This window comes from Hermetia illucens, chromosome 2 (assembly GCF_905115235.1).
Source record: "Hermetia illucens chromosome 2, iHerIll2.2.curated.20191125, whole genome shotgun sequence".
In the NCBI taxonomy this organism is placed as follows: Eukaryota; Metazoa; Arthropoda; class Insecta; order Diptera; family Stratiomyidae; genus Hermetia; species Hermetia illucens.
In genome coordinates this window covers 113,939,874-113,965,441 of record NC_051850.1, presented here as the reverse complement: position 1 = coordinate 113,965,441, position 25,568 = coordinate 113,939,874, and the positions used below count along the sequence as shown (strand labels likewise).

The window sequence follows — 25,568 nt, the reverse complement described above, 5'->3', positions numbered from 1 at the left end:
AAAGGAATTGTGTGGTCCATGTGCATGACCCTCAGGCTTCAAAATACTCTCCGCCACTATGTCTGATCAAATAGAGTTGCTGATAGTACATTTGTATATTTGTAGATTTGCTGCGGACCCTAGTTATATTCATCCCTGATCCATAGAATTCAGTAATATACATATGCTTGCTACTGCTACCTTAGAGATAAAATGTTATTATCACACCGAATTGACAATATATTATTCAATGCATATGTACTGCGAGCTAAATTAGCTGGAACCCTTGTGTAGCGGAATATTCTTACATAAAAAATCTACAAAAACTTTCAACCCCGACGCACTTAGCTTCCGGTATCCGTTAATTCTAACCTCCGCGCAGCTTCAATCAACATATCATATTTGCTAACTAAGCACATTTAGTTTCGAATTTCGGGTGCTATTTTATCATATAACCCAACGCTCATCTGGAAACGCTTATATCTCCAATATATATATGAAGACGTGCATCGTTATTGAGATAATCGGAAATTAATATTACTTCCGCGATTTAGGACGATGACATTTGCTTTTCCAAGAAATCTAGTGGTAAGTGGTGCACAGAATGCTTACAGGTCACCCACGTAGAAGATACGTGGTTAGTCATTAAAATTATTAGTCATTAGTTTCCCCAAAGAACGGATGATGAACTCTTGAGTACCAACTACACGTCAACAACCTGACTCGGACGTTACTATAATTTGCGGTAATGACTCGGCTCCATGTTCCCTGAATTCATCGAAATTTGTAGCTAGGGTTCACTGAGAATTTTCTTTTTATTTCCGGTCAACCCAACTATGACGTCAAATAAACCGAAGCATGAAATAATGGTGATGTATGTATTCTCTTCTATGCATGGAGATCCACAGCATCGTGTATAATGGCTTCAGGGATTACGAATTTTTCACTATGTAAATTGACTTGATTGTTGAATTGTGTACTACATGAATATACTGGTATGAAATAAAGCCATTCTGATGGGAAGTGAATTGATTAGCAACCAATGTATATAAGTATAGCTGCTTACATAATTAAATATAGAAGTAAATGAAATTCACATTAGTGCGAACAATTAGACGCTAGATCCCTGATCGGTGGGTTCAGCCTCTACATCTAATTGAACAAACCTGCAATGAAAAGGTCATTTCAGTTCAGATATTGCAAGATTTGCTAGGTCTATTGTAACCAGCGATTTAAATGATAGCATTAATCATATATTCCATTATTCCATTAGATAACAAGCTCAATGAGTGGCAATAACGTATTAAGAATGCACACTTTCCATCTAATTGAAATTTCGTAATTAGCGTTCAGAAATTGAAAGTTTTTATTATGGGGAAAATAGTGTGGTAGGCGTAGATGGAAGTGGAGTACATGCGTACAATATGAGTACATAAGTAGCAACTACAAGTATATATAATTAAAGCGAATATCTCCACTTGAAACTCGGATGCATAAAAAATAAATCATTTAAGATTCAAAGCGCACCTGACGGCTGTAATATAATGGAAAAATGTCTTAATTGTGGAAAAGAAATGATGGTCAATAAAGTATTGAAAGTGATACAGGTAAGCAGTTATGGTCATTGCTGCTGCTGGACGTGTTAATGAAAACAGTTTCTCTGACTCGGGTTTAAATAGATTAGATTCCACTTAAAAATTTACTTTAGCTCCGTAGCCCGTTTCAGAAAAGAGAAGGAAAGGGTAACTATAGTGTAAACGGCTAAGTATCATTTTGCCGTCGCAGGGAGTATGTAGGCTATATTTCACGTGTCCAGTAATATTTGCATTTTAATTCTATAAGTATATTTGGAAGGGCGGTCAAATGGTGGTATAGGTCCCAGGGCAAAACATGGATTGATGCCCACGCTTGCTGAACCAACATCAATGGCTCTACTACCAAACCCTACTACGTGGTGATCGCCGGGAGTTCTTTCTTAACAAAAAAACCACATATCGAACCGGACAAATTGTAACAACTGGTCCTTATGGTTGGAGGTTGGGAGAGTTGACTTTATATACGGAAAACCAAAGTTACGGAGCTACGAAAAGAGCCTCAGACTTACGGAGACGAAATGGAATAACGATTTGCTCATTTTCTAATTGAAAGTCCACTTCCTGTACAGAAAAAGAGCTGTCAGTCAGTTTGTTGATAAGACGTCCTAATGCTGGTGTAGCGGCGTTACAAGAGATGCGTTGGACCGAGGCCGGTTTCATGGAGAAGAGCCATTCCACAATATATTATAGTGGCCATCTAGTCAACCATGTGCTTGGAGTAGATTTCCTAGTCAGCTGCTATGCACTCTGCGACAGCGTGGCAAATTTCAAAATATAAGCCTCATTCATGTTCACGGCCTACATAGGAGACTCCAGAGTTGGTGAAGGATCCCTTCTAAGAGGCAGTTGAACGAACCCTCAAAGCATGCCCCAAGTATCATATCAAAACCAAATTTGCAGATTTTACCAGCTTCCGAGACTTACCTATAAACACGAATGATAACAGACTGCAGATTATTCCATTAGCAGTGTCGCATAAAATGGTTATTGCAAGTACTTGTGGGTCTTTCCAGACGGGACCACTTTCGATCAAACTAACCACATGCCAATCAAACACCGCTGCTTCCCAGCCTTGATGAATTTCCCAGTATATAGAAGAATCAATACAGACCCAGATCACTATCTCGTTGGCATTGTGCTCTAAGATCTACCCCAAATCGCCTCTGACATTCAGGTGAGAGTTAATACTAAAGCCATCCACAACATCCTTAGTAACACCTAAAATGGAGAAACAGATGCCGAAATAACCATAGCTTAAAAAATCTTGGGGATAAAGCATCTACAAATGAGCTTGACAACCATCTGAAGAACGTCATAATCTGTACTTGGCATCATTGGCTAAAAAAGTCGGAATAATGGTCCGACGGTGCATGTAAGCTAGCAACAGAATGGAAGAATGCCACATACTGGGAAATTCTGCAATTTTAAAGAACGCGGGCACAGCCAGAGACCTATCATGAACTACGTTGAGTAGGGAAGCCAATTCACAGATAGAAAAAGGAAGCCTGGGGGAACTAACAAATCCGTGAACTCGAAAATTGCAGGGCCTAATCGCATCAGGCGCACAAGTTTTCCCAATAAGTTCACAGAATGACGCCATATGTTCATCCTGCCGAGATAAAGAGCGAAATCTGATTTTCGGTAGAATGGGCATACTGGAGCGCTGGGTTGAGTACTTTGATTAACTTAAGTCCCACCAACTGATGGAGACAGGCAAATGAGGCCAAACAGTCTGTGCAATTTGACGACATAAAACTTATAATCCGCCTGAAGCCGATGAAGTTCTCCAGAGAAGTTGCAGGCGAATTGGTTAAGTATGGAGGTAACCATTTACATCATATGGTTCATCAACTGATGCTCAAGATCTGGTACAGCGAATCGATACCAGATGACTGACAACGAGACATTATCTCTTCCTTATATAAAAAGGGCAATATCAAGCAGTGCAGCAATTGTAAGGTATCACGTTGCTTAGTACTACCTACAAGATATTTTCCGCTGTCTGCCATGCTGGATGGCCACATCCAGAACATCATGGTTCCACACCAAGATTTTTTCTCAGGAGCCAGGACGCCAGATAGCGTTGATTGAATATTGAATTTGTGCACTACTGCATAAAATTGGGATGTTTGGAGTTCCTTACTAATACAGGCCTAAACTGGATACCAGTTGCTGCATGGTTGATGATGATGTTAAAAAGTGATGACAGTAATAACCATAAAACTAAAAATATTCAACTGTACTAAAATATTAATATAGAAGAATAACACAAAAACTCCACCGTAGACGGCCCCAAGCCTGGTTGTGAAAGGATGAGGGATAGATAACTTCAGTCTGAAGTCGCAGCGTTTTAGGGGGTAGGGAAAGTGCAGCCCATGCTCGTGCTGGTGACTTGATTGCAACCTGTGAAGCTGGTGCTAAAATCCCTCTAGGAAGAATAAAATAAGTGTACTCAATGTATTCACTATCGCCTCCCTGGCTCATGAATTTGGAATATTTCAGTGGATGAAGACCGATCTGGAAAACGGCCAGCGGCGGATACGGATTACTTTCTCTAATACTGCCGTAGAACGGATGAACTTGCCTCATGACATCGAAGGCAGGGGTATGGTTGGTGTTGGGGCACAACATCATTGCCAAGTTGACTCGCTCCGCTCTTATTTTTACAACAAGAAGAAGTTTGTAAAGCAGATTGCGGGCTGACTCGATCTATCATGAAATCGGACCAAGAGCGGAGCGATAAAAGGAAGTCGAAGGTAATACACGATAAATACGTGAATTATCTCAAGCTGCCCTTTGCAGAACTCAATTTGTCGAATAGACGGCTATTTTCTGGGGAACTTTCTGCTAAAATGTCTGGTTTCCCGATATGAACTGCAGGCATTATTCGATAGTTCTGGTTATGGCGTGTATTGTAATCGGCGAGTTTTAACTGATTGTCATATGCCACACAACAATCATGATATTCTATTGGTTGACAAGACCCCGCATATACTATTAATGCCGCTATCCCCATAGTCACTACAAAAAATGAAAATACGCGAAGAAGAAGCGGAACTGCGCACTACTGGCTCAGGAATTCAAAGGTGCATTTTAAGTCTAGATTTCATTCAGATGCATCACTGCGATTTTTTTATTCAAATTATTCGGTTGGATAGGCTCTAAAAACGAGACCGTTTTCACTTTTTGGTTCTCACATTTCGAACCCTATCTTCCCTATGTTTCGCCGAATACCAGAAATAATATCATTTTCGGAAAATAATATTCGAGCTCTTTGATGATCATACTCTGCAAAAAAATTACACCCCTTTTCGCATGTATCGGGAGCCCTCCTTTAAACTTTATGCAAAATAGCGCCACTCGCTACATGCAAAAGAGTTCGCAGACCACATATTCTCACAAAATTTCCTGATAATCGGTTCAGCTATTTCTGAGTAAATCTGGTCTGATAGACTGACAGGCAGATAGACGGACAGATGGACAGGCAGACATTGAGTCGATTTTAATAAGATTTTGTTTCACACGAAACCCTTAAAAGGGCTAGGGTGAAGTAAATTCTTCATGAATGGAATTTTAATATTTCACTCGAATGCCAATTATTCTCGTTAATTATGACGTCAGCATCTTATTTGATTGACTTAGGTTGCAGTTATTTTGCACAAAATTGTAAAGTTTGAAGCAGCAATGTCCTCTATGCGGGTGCAAAATTTGGTATTCCTAGGGTGAACTTAAGGGGGGTTTTCAGTCAATTTCTAAAAGTTGGTAATATACTAAGTTTATTTGAGCAAATATCGGAAAGGGACATATTTTTTTCAAATTTTCGGGTTAGGTAGTTTCCGAAAATGAGTCCTGTCTCACTTTAAGTGTGCAGATTTTGACTCTTTACTCGCGCAATTTACAATCCACGTCAAAACTAATATCAGTGTCGGCAAGTACTAATCGAGAATTTTCATTTGATACCCCACATAACTATGAAATAAAAAAAAATGTTTACATTCTCGCTTTGCATGTATGGGGAGCCCCCTTTGAACTCAGTGTAAATTTATGTCACTCACTGTATGCGTATGATTTCACAGTTCCTATGTGCACCAAATTCCGCTCGGCTCAGTTTAGTCGTTTTGGAGAAAAGTGCGTGTGACATAGAGATAGTGAATCGATTTTAATAAGGTTTTGTTTTACACGAAACCTTAAAAACAGCTTAAAATGAAATGAAACTACAGACCAGCTTGATTTCCGGGACTTCTCTGAGGAAAGACGCCTGAGCGCCAAGACGATGTTGGTTTAAGCTTTAAGATTTTTCGCATGAGCAACACAAAAGTTATTCCCCCCTTACTTCATGTCCTCAAAGTCGTATTATACTGAACCGCCATATCACGTTGCTTAGATCGATATACGTCTATACACGATATCTATGACAGAAATTTACAAGCTCGGGATTGCTAATTGTAACCCTTCCCCTGAATAGCAATAGCAATTTTTCCTGGGGACAGACTTCCATGCTCGCATCCAGCCTTTGTTAAAAGGCCTAGGTAGCCCCTGGGTGACGATGTTCAAAGACGATACAGTTCCTATCGAAACGTGCTTTGCTCAGCGAAACGCACAGCTAATAGATGATAACTTAGTATTCTAATCTATTTTTTTTTTTGTCAGAATCGAGATGAGCGCATGTAGCAGGACGCAGTAAGCGATTCACTCTTTCCGAGGCCTTCGCCTGCGGGTAGCATAATGGGATGCAAATATTCTTGATATTATACTGGTTTAAAAGATCGCTGTACAGATCCAAACTGTACTCCTTGGTCAGATGTCTTGGAATCAGGGATTCCGCGATTAATAACTTCGAATGATTGGTTCGCTTGTATACTATTACCTGCATGTCGCATACCTGTGGTCACGCAGTTTATTGGAATTCTTTCTTATACACTCAGTCAATTGCAAACAATCCGTAAATTGAAAAGTGGCGAATCGAAATCCAAAACTGCAGTGTTCTTGTTCCCCTTCAAAGTATCGACTGCCCTGGCAAATACATGTAAGGCAGAGAATCAGGCATAAGATATTGTGAGTCTTTCCTATATATTATGATGACAAACGAGAATTCCTGAAACTTCAATGCTCATCTGGCCAGTCTACTGAGCGAAGTGTGGTCAGTTAAAGCTTTGAAGGTCGTGTTTTCTTTATATGCTCGAAATTTGGGCACTACTCCACCGCTGCCAAATCTTCCTGCTCAGTTGCTGTGTAGTTTCCCCCATCCTAAGTGAGTTTCTGCGGTGTTGATTTGCTTTACCATGTATGGCAAAATGATTGGAGAATTGGGGACTGTTCAAGACTGCAGCCGAAAGTAGATTCGTTTTCAGAGCTTAGAAGGCCAAGGCAACTTCCTCGGCCTAAAACTGACGCTTCTTCTGGAGCATGTCTGTTAAGGGCGCAGCCAGCGAAGAGTAATCGGCACAAATAGCAGATATCCCACATATTCCCGAACCGGTATAGCTCTGGGACGTGCAAACGCATTTCAACGGATTACTGCATCTAGATGCGGGTAGGTCTTAATGGTCAATTTCGCCATGTTCCTTAGGTTCTGGGAGGGCTTAGCCCTCGTGGTCATTTGGCTACCTTGTAATTTCTCTCAAGTCACTATAAGTGTAGAAGGAGGTTAGAGGAAAGAATTATCTTATGAAAGTAACTTCAAAGTAATTGTTTGATAAATACAACTGTAGGAAATGCATTTCGAGACTTGAATTACCATTGCACTATTAGGACCTAATTATGCATTAAAAGCATTAGAATTCACAATACTTTCCACCACACAATAAAAACACGGCGATATCGGAGAATGGACTATTTACGTAGCTTTCATAACAATATGTTAATGTTTACACATATGCATAATGAATTTAAGTGGGCTATCTCTGTTGCTTAGGTTCACACGTATTTAAGAAAGATCTGAAAAAACGTTTTGGGTTACTCAAGATTTCTACTGATAATTCCCATTCCAGTTGAATCCGATAAGATGAATACCTGTTGATTCGAAACTTTGCACCAGCATTTTGTTTTTTATCATTATTAAGCCGAGGACTTTGCATTAACACTTTACGCAATGATTACCCAGCTTGAAAGTTAATTAATTTTTGGGTCACTGTCATTGGGAAAAGCTTGCTCTGAGATATCTTTCATAACAGAAGACGTTTTTACTGCGTTGATTATAGTGATGCATTCGACAGAGATGCAGGTGTGACTTATTTGATATTATGGGTAATTTTCGTTATGTTATTCTCATAGGAAAGTTCTGGTTGAATTGCAATGTATAGTGACTCCACCTGTTTACTGAGTATTACAAAATGCATATACATAGTAAATATGTACACTAAATGTTACACGGAATTGATAACGCTTACCTGAATGCAATTTTACTCGAACTCGCTCACTCACTAAATAAAACTAAAATGTATAGTTTGGAGTCCGTACACCGATAACAAGTCAATTTCGTATAGAATTTAGCAATTAGTCACTAATTAAGGAAGCCGATGACCGAAGATCGGGTATGCAAATACACCGGGAAATAGTGTGTGATGCGCGTTACTAATGCTCGCCACTAATTGATCGTGTACCGCAAGTAATAGAAAGCAATAAAAGCTTAATCGGATTCTGTACTTGCTCCTCTGCCGCTCGCCACATTCATACAGGAAATGTTTGTAACATGTCGAAATCGAATTTCCACATACACACTGGCTGACAATGATAGCAACGACACTAAGTACAAAACACCATTAAATTGAATAAAGTTTTTTTGTTCTGTGAACACCCACAAGCGGCCGGCAAACAATCACCCAACACAATTTCACAAAGAATTCTTGATCGAGAAAAGAGTAGGGTAAATGGACGGTACACCGCATCACATGGGACTTACGGGGCGTATGTCACTTATAGATAGCAGTGAAATACAGAATATTGCTCTTATCTTATCTGGAGATAATATCTGAAAAGATACCGAGATGGGCTGTTGGTGTTGTAGCTTTTGATAATGATGTCACCATTGCAATGGCATGTGGAAATGAACGGGAGATGCTACGGAGATAGATTTTCTGGGAACGATGAGAAAAAACAAGGCCGAGAGGCAAACGGGTTAGATCCAAGTATAATGAATTACATTAGCTATACTTAACGAACTCGGTTACTAATTACTTTTAACTTTAACATGGGGTAAAGGTCTTGGAAACCATCATAAATTCGGTCACCAATATGTAGCCGCCAGTTAGGGGGCACATCTCCAGCTAGTAATTAATTCTCTGTGCTTGTTAAAACTGTCCGGAACAATGCAAAAACAGCTTCTCAAATAAGATGAATCTGACTTTTTCTTGCCCTCAAATATGATGGCATCGTGCAACATACTGTATATCAGAGGGGCGCAGGGCACTTCGTCATAATTATCTATTGTACTTTACTACATTTACTTAAAGCGATTTCACTGCATGGCTGGTACTATGGTTTCAAATAAAATTTGGTCAATAATTGTAAAAGTGCAATTTACGGTACATACTGCACATATTTTCTGGAAAAATCAAAAATATTTTGGGAAATTCAAGTAATGAGCTTTGGGTTCCTGAATGGAATACATCAACGGAAGAGTGAACGTGTTTTCTACATCTTCCCGGAGCTTAGGGAAAAAATCTTGTTCTCGATTGCATGACAAAAAGAAGGCACTACAATCTGGATTGAGAATAACATGTTTGACTCTCTCCTTTACTATGTAGCCATCGTTTTAACACTACTTTGTCAATAGTTTCATGATGGGCAACGATCATTATCTACTCTGAGTAGAACTATCTCGTTGCGCATCTTACGAGATAACATTTCATCGAAAGGGTCTGTCAGATGCTAAATTATCTCCATGCAATCATATTTTCCAGCTTTTGTTGAAAATAAAACGATATTAAAATCCGTTCACTATCTGCAAGATTTTAAGAGGCCACTGAAGCCACTAAAGTGTTTTGGTTCTTCCCTTCTAAACCTGTAGAGGTATTGACAGTATCCTGTGTGACCTGTGAGAGACTTGGTGAGATCATACTTGATCTCCCTATGCTTTCTCTCCCTCTACTGCCTGATGGAAGGGGGTTAGAATGTAAGTCCAACGACCCTTTTCTGGCTGGTCCCATCTATGGATGGATCCTACCCTTTCGGTTTTCTGCACCTGCTTATCGTGGGAGGTATGAGACTGACCTTATATTTCTTCATCATCTCCTCTGTCAAAATGTCAATCAGCATTATTCCCGAGATGCTTAACGCCGTATCTTCGAGATGGTCATAAAAGCAGAAAGTAGACCGCATTCAGTTTATGCACTTTACCTAAAACATGCAGCGATTTCTTCAAACTGCTACTACATATAGCAAGATGAAATTCAACAGCTTGCTATGAGCAGCCTACAAGTATGCCGCGCCCTCCTACATTCGGTTTCATTCTTGGTAGGGTCATATTCGTGGTGGATACTTTTTTGGAAATATATTCTATGCGTTGTTTAAAATTCTTATGAGGGCGTAATTTCTTTTGCTTGGTAATGTGGAACGCTTCCGTCTTTTCCTCCGCGAGTGCCAGTCCAACGCTTTCTAACCAAGCCTTAACATCACTGTGGCTTTCTCCGGAACCGGAAGGCTAGGTACGTTATTGTACATGTACAGTGGTCCTAGCACGGGGTTCTGTGGGACACCGGAGACAATGTACTTCTTGAATCCATCATTGGCGTCATACTCTCGCAGTTAGCTTCCAATTGGGCGACTTGAATGCACTCCTCAAGTTCAGGGTCACCACCACTGAATATGTGCAAGAACAAGTACCCTTTCCATGCATTCGGCTAAGCCAGTAACCAATTTGATGGTATCAATGGTTGATCTGGCCTTACCGTTTCGTGGACCATCCTACCTGCTGCTCTCTGAGCCGTTTGTTTGAGTCGGTGGCAAGACGACCGAAGGCTGGCCAATCCACTATTGTACAGATAATTGGGTCTTTTAGTGGGGAACGAGAATCTACTATGCATCGGTGCGTTGTTTGAATTGAAATGGCGTCTCTATTGATATTAATGGGAGGCGAGGTATCAGTACAATTTGTCTTTTTGCTTTGCCGATGAGAATTGTTGCATGCGATCAAATTTGGCATTCATTTTTTCACCGAAAGTCCCGTTCCATTGCAAAGTTTTGGTGTATTCAGATTTCAAAGAAGTATGAGCGGTGAACCAACTTTCAAATTCAAACGATTCGCTGACATACCGGGTGGTTCCAAAGAATTCAAGACTTCAACTGGGTAATTGACTGCGTCTTCTCCATTCGTGGCAGTATCAATGGATTTGTATGACACCAAGTCATCAGGAAATTTTTGTTGAATTAGAAAATTTATTTATCAACATTTGCATTTTTGGTGCTAAAATTGCTCGTTCTCTTAACCAATTATGATATTGGTAGTTTTTAACATTGTTTGGGAAAACACGATTAATGAGTTCTTCTTTTCATGGCAAAATTGCGCAAAAGTTATTTGGTAACGTGATAAAGACATTTAAATCGCTTGCAATTTTGCCATCTCCAATCTCGAGTAGTTTTGAAAATTCGTTCTTGAGTTATAAAATTATAATGCACTTGCAACAATATTTTAGATATGTATCAGAAAGATAAGTAGAAGATGTTTGTCGTAGAATAATGTCTCCGGCTGTGTGACAATAGAGAGACAAAAGTCTGTGATTGTTTTACACATCAGTCAGATAAATGTCTGTCGGCATCAGACGTCAGGCAGTCAAATGTCTACGTCAGACAAATGTATGTTTCAGACAAAATCTTTTTCTGCGTCAGACAGATGTGTGCGTCTGTCTCACATCAGACAGACAAATATCGGTTTCAGAGAAAATCTTTTTCTGCATCAGACAATTGTCGTGTATTCTCCATGTGCATGACATCAGTACATAATACACATACAGCAGACGCTTATATGCGCTTACGTATTTGTTGTTTTTGCTTCCCATATACATTTTGTATGAAGAAATCCGATGTTCGCATAAAAAATAATAACTCGCGAACGCGTAAACGGATTTCGACCAAACTTCACATAAACTAACTCCCAAATTGTATAAAATACTTTTAAATTATGGTGACAATCGGTTCGCTCGTTTTTCAGTTGTAAAATTACAATGCACTTGCAACAACATTTTATATGTTGGGTTGGGGAGAAAGAAATGTCGTATTTTGTCAATAGATAGCGACACTTAAACATATCTTGTGTTGTACTTATTGCATCGGGTCATACTATACAGCGATTTGAAGACGACAATCTGCGCTACAAGTGTTTCTTTGACAGTTTGTGATCGTACGTTTCAGTCTCAAGTTATAGCGCGTCAAATATGGAATCCACCAACCAAGAAATTCGTCATATTTTACGTTTTTACTACCTGAGAGGTAAAAATGCAACGAAGGTGGCTGATTTGCACAGCACAGCGTTGGTTCGATCGATTTCGTTCTGGTATAGTCGATGTCGAAGAGATACCCCGTACTGGTAGGCCAATCGTCGAAGAAACTGTTAAAATCGTCGAAATCATCCATGTAGACCGACATGTGAGCATTCGCTCGATTGGACAGGAACTGGGTATATACCATAAAACCGTTTGGAACCATTTGCAGAAGATTGGATCCCAAAAAAAGCTGGAAGTTTGGGTGCCACACGAGTTGACGGAAAAAAATCTTTTGGACCGAATCAACGCGTGCGATGCACTGCGGAAACGGAACGAATTCGACCCATTTTTGTAGCGAATGGTAACTGGTGACGAAAAGTGGATCACTTACGACAACCTCAAGAAAAAAAGATCGTGGTCGAAGCACGGCGGCAGGCCCAAACCAACGCCAAGCCCGAATTGACGACTGGGAAGGTTTTGCTATGTGTTTGATTGGATTGGAAGGGAATCATCCACTATGAGCTGCTCAACTATGGCCAGACCCTCAATTCGGTCCTCTACTGTGAGCAACTCGACCGTTTGAAGCAGCCGCTTGACCAGGAGCGGCCAGAATTGGTCAATAGGAATGGTGTTGTGTTCCACCAGGACAACCTTCGGCCTCGCACATCTTTGATGACCCGCCGGAAGCTGCGGGAACTCGGATGGGATGTCCTGTCGCACCCACCATATAGCCTGAATCTGGTACCAAGTGATTACAATCTCTTCCGCTCCATACTAAACGCTCTTAGTGCTACTAACTTGGCCACAAAAGAAGCTTGCAAAAGCTGGCTGTCTGAGTTTTTTGCAAATAAGGAGAGGGGGTTTATAAGGGGGGGATAATGAGGTTGTCTTCTAAATGACAACAAGTTTGCGAATAAAACGGCGCATATTTGACTTAAATCGTATAATTCTAATTATATTAAATAAAGCGTCAAATTTCGATCACAAATACGACATTTCTTTTTCCCCAACCCAATACATAGATTATTATAAAAACAAGTCCCGAAACCGAAAGCTGGCACTTCGGGTAAAGGTTTTGTGTTCGTCTTATGGGAGAAGCACCCTGTGCATGGGTTTCTATTCGGTCGTGGCTTGAAATGTAAAATATTCCTTCATTAATTGCTAAACTCCAGATATACATATGTACATACCTATCAAAGACATCAATATTGTGTTCATCCTAAATAAATAAACGTTGCCTATCCAAAATTATCTAATGCATCTTCACGCATTTCCACTTTAGTCCGTGCACAGAAGCGAGCATATATGTACTGAAAGTAAATACCATTGGTACTAACTTATACACATATTTATCCTATTGAGCATTATCCGCAAAACTTCATTAGCACATACATATATGCACTTACATATACTGGTATACAAATAACCGAAATAACCACAAAATGGCGCCACTTGCTATATATAAAGGGATTCACCGACCGCATCTTCTCACCAAATTTCATGACCATTGGTTCAGGCATTTCCGAGTAAATTGCGTGTGACCGACAGGCAGCCAAACAGGCATTGGCATTATAGTTAACTTCGCGACTTCACTAAGAAAACCATTAAAAGCAAAATAAGACCGGAAAATCCAATGGCTTGTAATGGGAATTTTGACAAAATGAAGCGATTGTTAGCCAAATACCGATTCTAATTTTATTTGAAGGTCTTGACCTAGATAGTCTAGTTATGATTGAAGGTAACTTAGATTTTTCCTCACAATCGGAAAACCAGTGATGAATTTAGTCAAAAAAGTTCTTTGTTCGTTATCTAATGGATAAATTCTGTGCAATTACAAATGCTACGTAAAGGCATCGCCACGAGTTTTTTGCTGATTTTTAAGTTGAGTGTGCTCTGAACATGGGTCCTTGAAAAAGGTAATCCCTTTAAAACTGCAGCATTCCTCTCCTTACAATTAATGTGAACACTTAGACCTGTTTCAAAAAGCACCAAGCACCGAGATTATTTCGCGGGAAGTTATCTGCTTTGCGTTAAATAAGCGAATTCAATTTGAGCGGCATAGAACAAGATGCCATACTAAGGAACAGGAAGCCCTACGGAAGTGCGCAGATAGGCTGGCTCATGCGAAATACCTTAGATAAATTCGTCCAATGTCTTCATTTTGGCCACTTTGCATCAGCATGGGCAAGGAAATATTAAACAATTTGATATTGGACCCGAGAGACCGTAGCTCTCCGGCGCAATGTCTTTTCGATCCCTTAGGTTACTAGCGGCAAACTGAGGATACATTGGGGATAAGAATGTGTCGGGAAAGCGCTTGATTCCAAATAAGATTCCCAAGTTGGCAGCTATGGCCAGGTTCGATTGGTTTACAGCACATGCGAATCGATCATGGTGGAAGGTGTGTTTCCCACCCAGTGGCAAAGACAAAAGTTAGTTCGGCTATTGAAGTTTCAAAGGCCATGTCTTCTTCGTCTTGTAGGCACTATGGGGGTTTCGACGAATACTTTCTATTGTTGGTGCAATATCAATGGTCGTGATGATTTAGAAGGCTTTGGCTACTGGCAAGTGCTGTGGGGTGCTGTGCAGACGTCAAGAAGTTTAGCCGACGAAGGTTAAATTAAGGGCAGTTTAGTAAAACTGGAACTATTTGGCTCAGTTAATCGAATTCTGGAGAGGCTTCTCTGGTACTAAAGAGATGACAAGCCGAAAAAGTACATTGCGACGGCAAGTGGTTTCGTATTGGGGCCTCTACTGTGGAACATCTTGTAGCATTGGAGTGCTTCGTATTCGCGTGTCAGAGAAGGCAATGTTGATGTGTTCTGCAGACGACTTGTCAGTAGTTGCTGTTGAGAAATACCCTGAGGACGTGATATTATATGGAGGTGAAACCATTTATGATATTAAATCATCAAATAGTTAAACTGGATTGAGCGAACGAGAAGTGGACGGTTTCATTGCCAGACGCAGGGAAGCAATACTTTTAACCACAAGGTCGTCTCAATATTGATCATTAAATATTTAGGGGTAATGATCGATACAGAGCTATATAAGTTTCAAAGGAAGAGGATGATGTTTATAATCGCAGCGCCAAAATGTCGTTGTCGGCTCCTAATCTGAAGGGTGGTGAAATCAAGTCTGCGCGGTGAACTGAAGGCGGGTGAGCAAGATATATCGGCCAATTGCACTGGGTATCAAGTGAGGTCGTTTGCATTATCGCGGGAATGATCCCTGAGGCCAGATCTAAACTGAATTATAGTAAACGTTGCAATGGTAGTGACCCAAAGTGAGTCACCAGTGAGATTCGAACCTCGACTTTTCGTACGACAGCCATGTGCTCTAACCACTCACTCCCGGACATGGGAATAACTTGTTTAGCGATATATGGACAAATGTATAGTAATGATAATTTCCAAAAAAAATATAGTATTATACTATTATTAACTTTGTTTGGGAAAATATCGGCATGGGGGGTATTTTTCGCCTTAGACCCTATATAGAGGCCTCTTCCTGATTTTTTTTTAAAGATTTTTCCGTTTGCCAGTTTTCTAGAATAATAATAATCGTTGGCGCAACAATCCAATTGGGTCAGGGTCTTGAAGTGTGTTAGAGCACTTCATACAAGACCGTGACGGTGCACTACAGGATAGCCTGTAGGAGGCAGCATTGCACTCGCCGGGATTATTAGCCTGATTTGATTCAGGTACTCATTCACAGCTGAGTCGACTGTTATCCGACGTGAAATCACGATCCTCGCACACGAGGGGGAGGGCGAGGCATTACAACTAATGTCAATATTAATATCGGCTTCGAAAAGTACTAATCGAAGCTTTTCATTTGATACCACACATGCTAACGTTCCGTTTCGTGCCAAAAAATGTTGCATCCCGCTTTTCCATGTATGGGGACTCCTTTTAAACTCACTGTGGAACGATGTTACTCACTGAATTCGTGGGCGTTTATACTTTCAACCTTGCCACCAAATTTCGTGGATGAGTGGGACGTTTATCTGTCCTGACTTATAAACTACTGTCCTTTGATAATAATGGGTGCCTGAATGTATTTTTCCAGTAACCGAAAGCAAAGTCGTGGACGCAGTGAAACGAATTCTAAATAATGCAGCCCCTGGTATTGACGGAATCTGTAACGATACGCTGAAACTGCCAATTAGAGTTGTTTGCACATCTGTTCACAGGCTACTTAAAAGGGTCCTTCTCTGCAGAGAGGAAATTACAAAAGTTTGTGCTGGTCTTGAAACCGGGTAAGCCACCAACCATCACCCTATAGATCTGTTTTCTTAATATAATTGGCAAGGTTTCCAAGTCGATATTCTACAACCGGTTATATATAATACCTGATAGCGCCGGCTATTTATCAAATAAACAGTTCAACATTCGGAAGGTTCGGTAACCGGTTGAGGCTATTTAAATGGTTGTTGAAGAAAGTTTTCGATGAATGGAAATACTGTGCACTGGCGACTCATGACAACAAGATTGCGTTTAATTTTAAACGCCTTCGACTACTTTTGATACTGTAAGCTACTCTATGGTTGAGGACGTACAATATATGTAAAAGGTGTTCTGCAGGGGTCTGTTCTCGGAACATAATGAATGATGACGTTCTGCAGCTCTCAGTACCTAAACAAGCTGTTGTCGTCAGAGTCGTAGATAACGTCGTGATTATAACATACCATCAACCTGACTAGAGGTCTATTCGAGTGAGACTATCTAGACAATCAAATTATGGCTTGAAGATTTCTGACTGAAATTTGTCGAACACAAAATCAATTTGATACTTTTTGCAAAGCGGAGGAAACTCAAAATTTTTCATATTTGGATTGGTGGCTTATGAGAACTTCAGCCAGACAAGTTTTGATATGATCCAGTTGCTAAGCATATACGATGCTTACAGAAGATAGCTTTATAAGTCCGGCTTGGATGAATCGCCAGATTGTCTTACGTGTGAAGGTGTAGCTAAAGATGCAGGGCACGTTTTCCTCACTGGACGTGGATATGAAAGGTCAAGAAGAAACTCGAAATTTAGCTAGAGACCCGTTTAACGGTATTAAACTTGGTAAATAACAAGGGGGAATCGGATACTGAGGCGGTAAAATGGTTGCATCAGTTACTGCAAGAAGCATAAGTGGAACCAAGGTATAGAAGCAATACAACTGCATTTAGCACAACGCAAAATAGTAACAGCTAATCCGTGTAGGGTAAACATTTCAGAACTGAACCATCCCCATGAAGCAATAAAAGAATGTAGTTCCACAGGGAGAGTATGGAGAAAGTTTCGAGAGGTTTTAGTCTTCGACTTCAGATCCGGTATCCATGACGGATTTCCTTCAACTGAAAAAAAGACAGACAAACAGACGAACAATGAACTGATTTTTATAAGGTTTTGTTTCACACAAATTCTTAAAAAGTCCCGAATGTTGGGCCCTGCTCGCCTGGATCGTAGTTCGCCGCCTCGGTCACCTGACCACGTTCTCCAATCTTAGTAGCCCAGTGGTTACTCGGCGTCCATGTATGTTGTGCTCTCACAACATTTTCTCGGCCTTCCTCGTAGTTTCGCTCCGTCGACTCTTCGCCCGTTCCTAACCTTTTTAGGCCCCCGTTGGTCGCTCATTCGTTTGATATGCCCTGACCACTAAAGGCGTTGTAGTTCAACGAATTTAAAGACTTCTAGCACATCGTACAGTTCATACTGCTCATGATTGATGCGCCAACCATTACGGTCGCGAACTGCTTCGAAAATTTGCCGAAGTACTTTCCTTTCAAATGTGTTTAGCAAATTTTCGGAGGCTTGAGTTAGGGTCTAGGTTTCGCACTCATAGCGTAGAACTGGTCATATGATGATTTTGTAGACGCGGAACTTCGTCTTCTTGTGCACATGCTTCGATTTCATTATGAGAAGGAACAAGAAGAAAGTCTTATTAGGTAGTTGTATTACTCGGCTGACTTCGTTTGTCTCATTGGCGTCATTCGATAGGCTGCTACCCAGATATCTAAAGCTGTCTACGAATTTGATGTTGTGGTCTTCTACTTGATGCTCGAATGAGCGTCTTACTTCTTGATTGCATCATTATTTTCGTTTTGTCCTCATTGATGCCAAGTCCAACTTTTTTTCAAACAGTGTCATTTGCGTATACTGACAATTGCGTCGACTTGATGAGTAGCGTTCTGCTGGTGTTGGGATTTATTGCTCGGATAGCGTATTCGAGTGTTAGATTGAAGAGCGTCGGGGCCAGTCCGTGGCTTGTTCTGGATCCTGACCTGTGAGATGGAGTTGGTCATAGTCATTTTAGTCAGTCGTATACTATATTGAATCATTATGTTGTACAGTACTCCACGATTTATACTCTCGTATGGCTGCTTGAAGTCGACAAAAATTTGGTACACGGCAACGTTATATTCCCAGCATTTTTCCAGGATTAGTTTAACGGCAAAAAGCTGTTCGGTTGTGCAGCGTCCCGTCGTATTCTATTCTCCAGAATTTTCGTCAGTAATTTATAGGACGAACAGGCTGGTGAAATGCCTCTGTAGCTTTCAATTTACCTTTTTTTTTGTGGATGCGAGAGATGATGCTCCTGCGCGAGTCGCATGTATTACATTTAGTACCGGATTCCACCGGATGTTAATTGCTTGGCTGAAATCTCGTCCACGCCCGGCGCTTTGCTTGATTTCAGCGACCGTACGGCGAAATCAACTTCTGCTGCTGTCAGAAGATGTGTAGTGGGGTAAGGATCATCAATATTGCCATCGATTTGGGCTACATATATGGGGGCACCAGGTGTCGAATTCAGAAGTTCTTCAAAATAGGACGTCTTGCTGTTGAGATCGCTGATGACGTTTCCATCTTTGTCCTTGCAGAGGCTAGTCCTGGGTAGATAACCGTTCTCGATTGTATTCACTAGTTTTTTGTTTGTTTGGTGTTTTCGTTGATGTTCAGCAATTGTTCATTAAAATTTTTCCGTTTCTTATGTTTAATTATTCGTGTAGCATAGGTGATGGTTTTTTCTTCCAGGGCGGCTGCATATGCGTGCGCGGTAGCATCGCTGTTGTCTTCACCAAGTGATGGTCTGAATCGCAGTTCGCTCCTCGATAGGATTATACATCCAACACACTGGGCGCCCGTCTCTTACCTCAGAGGTCGTGGTCAATTTGGTTGACGGTATATGCGTCTAGTGATTTCCAGGTTTGTTTGTGATGGCGCCGTTGCGGGAAGCATGTGGAGCTTACCACAAGATTTCATTTTAAAAGTGCCAAATTATTGGAAAAAAAATCTTTACATATTATGGATATGAACGGAAACATACAGTGTGTATCTTCTGCTCATTCCATCGATAAATTAATTATAGAAAGGAAGTGGAATTGATTGTTTTGATTTCAATTAAATGTACAATGAAATTTCCTCGATTCGCCGAACCTTTAAACGAAACTGTGTTTTTAACATTCCCAAGTTTATCTACCCAAATTCAGCACATGACTACTTACAACAAAACATAAATACTTTCCGGATAACAACCTCAGATATTATTACTTGGTTGGAGAACATCTGCTGTGAAACTAAGTCTTGCAAATTACCGTGGAAACGTTAACGGTGGAAGCACAATTTTCAAACAATAAACGATTTGTTATCGTCTTTTGACCTTCGTCAGTACGTATGGATCCAGTGGGTTACTAGCTTTAGGCCATTTACATGTTTAGTGCCATAAACCATCCGGGTTGTTGAGAATTCGAACAAGGTGAATATTATTGTGCATTTACTTATGCATACATGCATTGGTTAATCCGTTACAATACTTTTAGCCGTAGATATTGTATCTCTTAGCGTAATTGGTGTTGAATAAGTGGGTAGAACTCATAAAACCTGCAAACCTAAACAACGCACCTGTGAAATTTAACGGCCTCTGCTTTCGCTGCAAAAATATCTACTGTTGGGTTTCTAAAAGATTTCAATGAGATAGATACATATGATAACTTCTGTTAAATTCAATCTGGCCAGCTATGGCATTTTAGATACTACGGAGATAAATGTTCCTCCTGCTGATTTCTCCATTGAGTCCACACATACATTCAAAGGGTTCTAAATTGCATTTACCAGATTGCATATTATGAACTTATGTGATAATTATTCACCAATTGTAAAAAACGAGTTCCACGTTCACCAAACTTTTAAGCCATAAAGCTAGTCCAATGCATGCTGACTATAAAACCCACACTTGGTTTTGAAAGAGGTTTTTTCACTTCCACTGGCAAACCAACCGCTGTGAAATGTTTTCGGGTCGGATGTCGAAAGAGTAACCAATAATTAGAAGAATTTGTAAAATAAATTACTCGCAAACAGTAAATCTCGCGTGAGTCATTATTAACCACTTTTACTTTTGATATCTCAGAAAGTAATATCCCAAGAAGAGCTACTGGCACTGGAATTGAGAATAGCACGTAATGAAGTAGTTTTATAGATAATTATACTTCCCAAGCGATTAGTACGGCTTTTGATTTAAATGGGAAATATGAACTTGTTTTACTTATTTTTCTCTTCCTTTGCAGACATATTATGGTAGAAATAAAATTTCTGAGTGGCTTAAGACTAAAAGTAAAATCTTTCAGCAATAAATTTTATGTTTATTTAGATAGATACTTTTTCATAGCAGAATTAAAGGAACTGGAGAAATACGGCTTTCACATTTTGACAATTTTCATCCAAACAAGAGGCCTGGAATCCGAATACCGGGGGATTCTAGGGATTAAACCAGATCGTGCGGGTTAAAAATAATATGGAAAAAAAATGTAATTTGAATTGTAATATGTTCCTCAGAGTGGTTTACTGAACCAGCATGCTACACCGCAATTAAAACCTAAATAATTCTCGTTGCTATTATTACTGAGTCCTACTCCGGAATTTTCGTTCTTAACTCTCGCTAATAACTCACGTTGTAGGATGAACGATAGGTACCCTTCGCTGTAAAACACCATCATGTTGAAACGGAGTTAGCTTATTATGTTTATTAGAGTATTGTTTGAATGTACAGGGTAGTGTCCGCGTCTCTGCGACAGGTGCAGTCCTTCCTTCGCGTTTTTCAGAGACAATCAAAAAGGGATTGCATCCATTATACTAATTTGCAATATTCTCCACTTTTCTTCAATTTTTTAACACCCCTTCCCTTACGTAATATACTTTTCCGAATTTCCTCTTTCCTTTCTCCGACCAGTTAAAATTTTAAATATCGATCATTTCATTATTTCATTTATCAAAGCCTACCACCTGTTACCTCTCCCTAAATATTTCAAAACTCATTTATATATGTTATTTAAAAGCAAACTGTCGTTTTGTATATAATATCAATGTTTGAATATTACATGACCTGTCAAAAGGGAATATCGACCTTGCATTTAAACTTGGTCGGTTCATATATTTCGGAATGCAGACCTAGCAGTTCGTTTGGTTGAAGCGAGTGAGGACGCATTTTTATTGTAGAGATCAGCGGAACCGGGAGCCGGCTGATTAGAGGGACAGCTGACTATCTGGGCCGAAGTCTTCAATTTGTAAGCGAGTCTCGGACCGGGGGATCGTTGTAACTTTATTAATCAAAAAGAGGCAAATTGTTCATATTCAAGCCGGTAAATGTAGAAACCAGGCAAGTTCTGGGAATTCATCTCCGATAAAAGATAATTATCAGTTCACTGGATTACATTTCGGTTTAATTTTTATTGCGGGTAATTAGTAAACATCAGATCGTATCCGATGGGGAGCCATCGAAGGGGATTGCGTGCGTTGCGATTTGATGCCTCAGGATTGACTACTTTTTCCCGATTTTTCCGCTCCGCGCACGGAATTTAGAAGAACGTAAAAGTATCGATCCGCTTAGTTTTCCACACTCGAGAGCCTGCAGGGGGAAAAGTTGTGCCTTCGCCTGCTTGTGTTTGCTGTGCTGTTCCGTGCACAGGAAAATACGTTCTATGCTCCGCCCAGGACCAGGACGGGTACGTGCTCGGTGCAAGCGTATCTTCAATTTATTCCTAAATAATTCAAACCTGCATATTTACTTCTCACGCGGAAGTAGTGCAATCTGAGTACTTGCACATTGATCGCAGAAGAAACAGTCCGTGCAATTCATCGGCTTAAAAATCATAAGTCGCTGGTTGGTCGTTGTTTAAATATGAAGGCGACCATTTACACTAAGTAGTTCATCAACTTGTGCTCAAGGTGTAGGGCAGCGAATCAATGCCTGACGATTGGAAACGAGGCATTATCTGTCTCATACATAAAAAGGGAGATATCACACAGTGCAGCAATTATAGAGGTATCACGTTGCTGAGCACCATCAATAAGATATTCTCCGCTACCTAGCTAGGCCGGATAGCCCCATACGCCCAGAAAATCATTGGCCCATACCAAAGAGGCTTCACTCCAGGCAAATCAGCAACAGATCAGATTTTCTCTCTTCGGCAAGCGATGGAAAAACTGTTGGAATATGGACAACAGTTGCACCATCTGTTCATCGACTTTAAAGCCGCCTATGATAGCATAGCCAGGGTAAAACTGTACACGGCCATGAGAGAATTCGGTATCCCGACGAAATTGATTAGACCGACTAGGTTGACCCTGACCAATGTGCGAGGCTAGATAAAAGCAGCAGGATCACTCTCAAGACCATTCGACATCAACAATGGTCTACGACAAGGGGATGCCCTCGATGGCCCTCGAGAAAGTGATCCGTGATGCTGAGGTAAATGGAAGAGGTATGATCCTCTTCAAGTCCACCCAACTACTGGCCTATGCTGACGATATCGACATCATGGGAAGAACCACCCGAGACGTACAAACTGCCTTCATCCAGATCGAGCAGGCGGCGATTGGCGCGAGATATTGGGCAATGAAGGCAAGACAAAATATATGGTGGCAACGTCAGCACCGAAGACGAATCAACCAACAACATCAAACCGCACTGGTCAAACACGAAGAAGAATAAATATAAGAGAATACAACCTTAAGACCGTTGATAACTTCTCCTATCTAGGGTTGAAAATCACAACCGATAACAGCTACGATGATGAAATCCGCGCACAGTTGTTGGCAGCCAACAGAGAGAGAAAACCTGTTCCGCTCGAAATGACTCACCAGAGGCTCAAAGCTCTTACTGTACAAGACAATGATTTTGCCAGTCCTTATGTATTCTTCGGAAACTTGGGTTCTCAGCAATAAAAATTGCGAACTCTTGGCCGCGTTCGATTGAAGAATCCTCCGAAGAATTTTTGGTCCCCTACATGAGGGTGGACGATTCCGTAGCCTACATAACGACGAAATCTATGAGCGATACCATGACCGTCCGGTTGTGGATAAAATCCGGCTCAACAGGTTACGGTAGGCGGGTCACTTAATCCGTATGGATGAGGATGGTCCAGCCCGGAATAATAATAATAATATAATAATAATCGTTGGCGCAACAATCCATGTTGGATCAGGGTCTTGAAGTGTGTTAGAGCACTTCATTCAAGACCGTAACGGTACACTAGGAGGCAATATGGTCAGCATTGCGCTCGCCCGAGAATATTACCCTGATTTGACTCAGGTGTTCATTCACAACTGGGTCGACTGGTATCCGACGTCAAATCATGATGCCAATTCCACTGCCACCAGTGAGATTTGAACCGCGACCTTCCGTACGACAGCCTTGTGCTCTAATCACTCAGCTATCCGGACACCACAGCCCGGAATGGTTGTAGAAAAAGAGAACGAGGTAGACCCTGCCTGAGATGGAGCGATGGCGTAGGTCAGAACGCCAGACAGCTTTTACAGATATCGAATTGGTGGACCTCGACTCAAAACCGGGATGTCTGGAGTTCTTTATTAAGGCAGGCCTAGACCTACCTACCGGTTGTTGCGCCGTTGATGATGATGATCAACGCAATGCTGCCCACATTGCCTCCTACAGTGTACTATAGTGTACCGTTCCGGTCTTGAATGAAGTGCTGTAATACACTTCAAGGCCCTGATTCATTTGGATTGTTGCGCCAACGATTCTTATTATTATTGCCATTGTGCCTAATTAGACAGCGGGCCGACTTCTCGATTACGGCAAAATAAAGTTTGGGTAGATTAAATGCAGGATAAGGCGAAGGGCAGCGTACCGTTTTAAGTGTTGGGCATGCAGACATATAACATTGGGTTGTAAGAGACACGGCAGCCGCATTTTGCGTTACAAGTATGGCAAACCCGGCAGAAAGCGACTACTTGTGAGTTGGCAAAATCCGAGGTCGTTTTCGAGGAATGCAGGCTGTAGAAAGAAGATATGGCTCATGTTCCTGGGTCCAGGCGGTGCCAGGTCTGTAAAGAAGAGTTACAGAAAAAGAAGAGCCATGCACCATCATCCTGCAAGGAAACATGCATAGGAGTGGAACTGTTTAGGACCTGATGGGACAAATGGTGCCAGAAAGAAGAGCTGACTTATTGCTTCTCAGAAGCGAGATAGGAGCACCACCTTGGTATGCCGTGCATATATCTGCCACTGCGGCCATCTGGGTGGTTGTTATCGTTAACTTGCTAGTGCGAGGTCATGGTTGAGCTGGCTTCGTTTGGGTCAGTTGTTTGGAAGTGACGTTTTTTAGCACTTACCCCACACCGAACAAATATGTGCTTTTTGGAATAGGCTCACTGCCGCGGAAATTAAAAACACAGAAAACAGAGTTCTAGTTGCAGGAGACTTTAACGTCAGAAACCTCCAAAGGGGCATGCCTCAATCAGACTCTCGAGGCACACCGACTATAGAAATTGCCGGCAAGACAAGACTTATCGACCTAAATATCGGTAGCATCCCGACAGTCAGAGGCCCTGGTTGCAAAGCACTATCCCCGATGTAACCTTTGTTACGGAGTCTTTAGTGTCATCGGTCCAACGATGGAAGGTACTGGAACATCTTAAGGATTATCAGTACATTTTCTTCGAAGCGGCAAAAGGCTCTTTTTAATTTTCGGCCGGTAAACACCTACCGGGGAAACATCCGGAAAGGGGGGGGGGGCGCAGCCGGAAGGGCTACCACTGAATCGTCAGTTCACTCAACAATGAGCCTCACCACTGCAGCTTGTAATGTATCGGCTCCTGAAAGGTAACTGCATCCGGGAAAAATATCTCTGTACTGGTTGACGATTCAAATTGCAAGCATACGAAGAAACGTCTCAGACTTTGACTAATTTCGAAGCGTCCAAGAGGCCAAGACAAAGTGATGCTAATCAATGACAGAGAGCCATTGGGCTTCATGTATAAGCTGGGTACCAAAAACCCGCATTTCCTGGCAATCCTATCCGAACTGACGCTGTCGATGAGGGAGTGAGTACTGAGGAGTGCCCATTCCTTCCTGTAAAGTTGTTAGGGGAGGCGGTTTTTCCCACGGAGGACAAAAAGGTTGCGCGGCTTATGCTAATAAACAAGGGCAAAAGAGACCCCAAGGCGTTATCAGTGTATTGAAAATAGCTATGACGCTGCTTTAGGAGCTCACCAAACCAAGATTGACTGACGCAATACGTGCAGCGGGAGACTACTCACCAACACGATATAGTTTCAGTGCGGGGCG

The 25,568-nt window shown here is 41.2% G+C and overlaps 1 protein-coding gene across 1 annotated transcript in view; it reads right to left on the bottom strand.

Annotated features, from left to right (window-relative positions):
• Window positions 1-8,436, bottom strand: part of LOC119649249 — a 38,700-nt gene extending 30,264 nt beyond the window's left edge. The window contains exon 1 of the mRNA XM_038051316.1: window positions 7,964-8,436. The gene's annotated coding sequence lies outside the window, so the exon portion shown is untranslated. The remainder of the gene's footprint in view (window positions 1-7,963) is intronic.
• Between the last annotated feature and the right edge of the window lie 17,132 nt (window positions 8,437-25,568).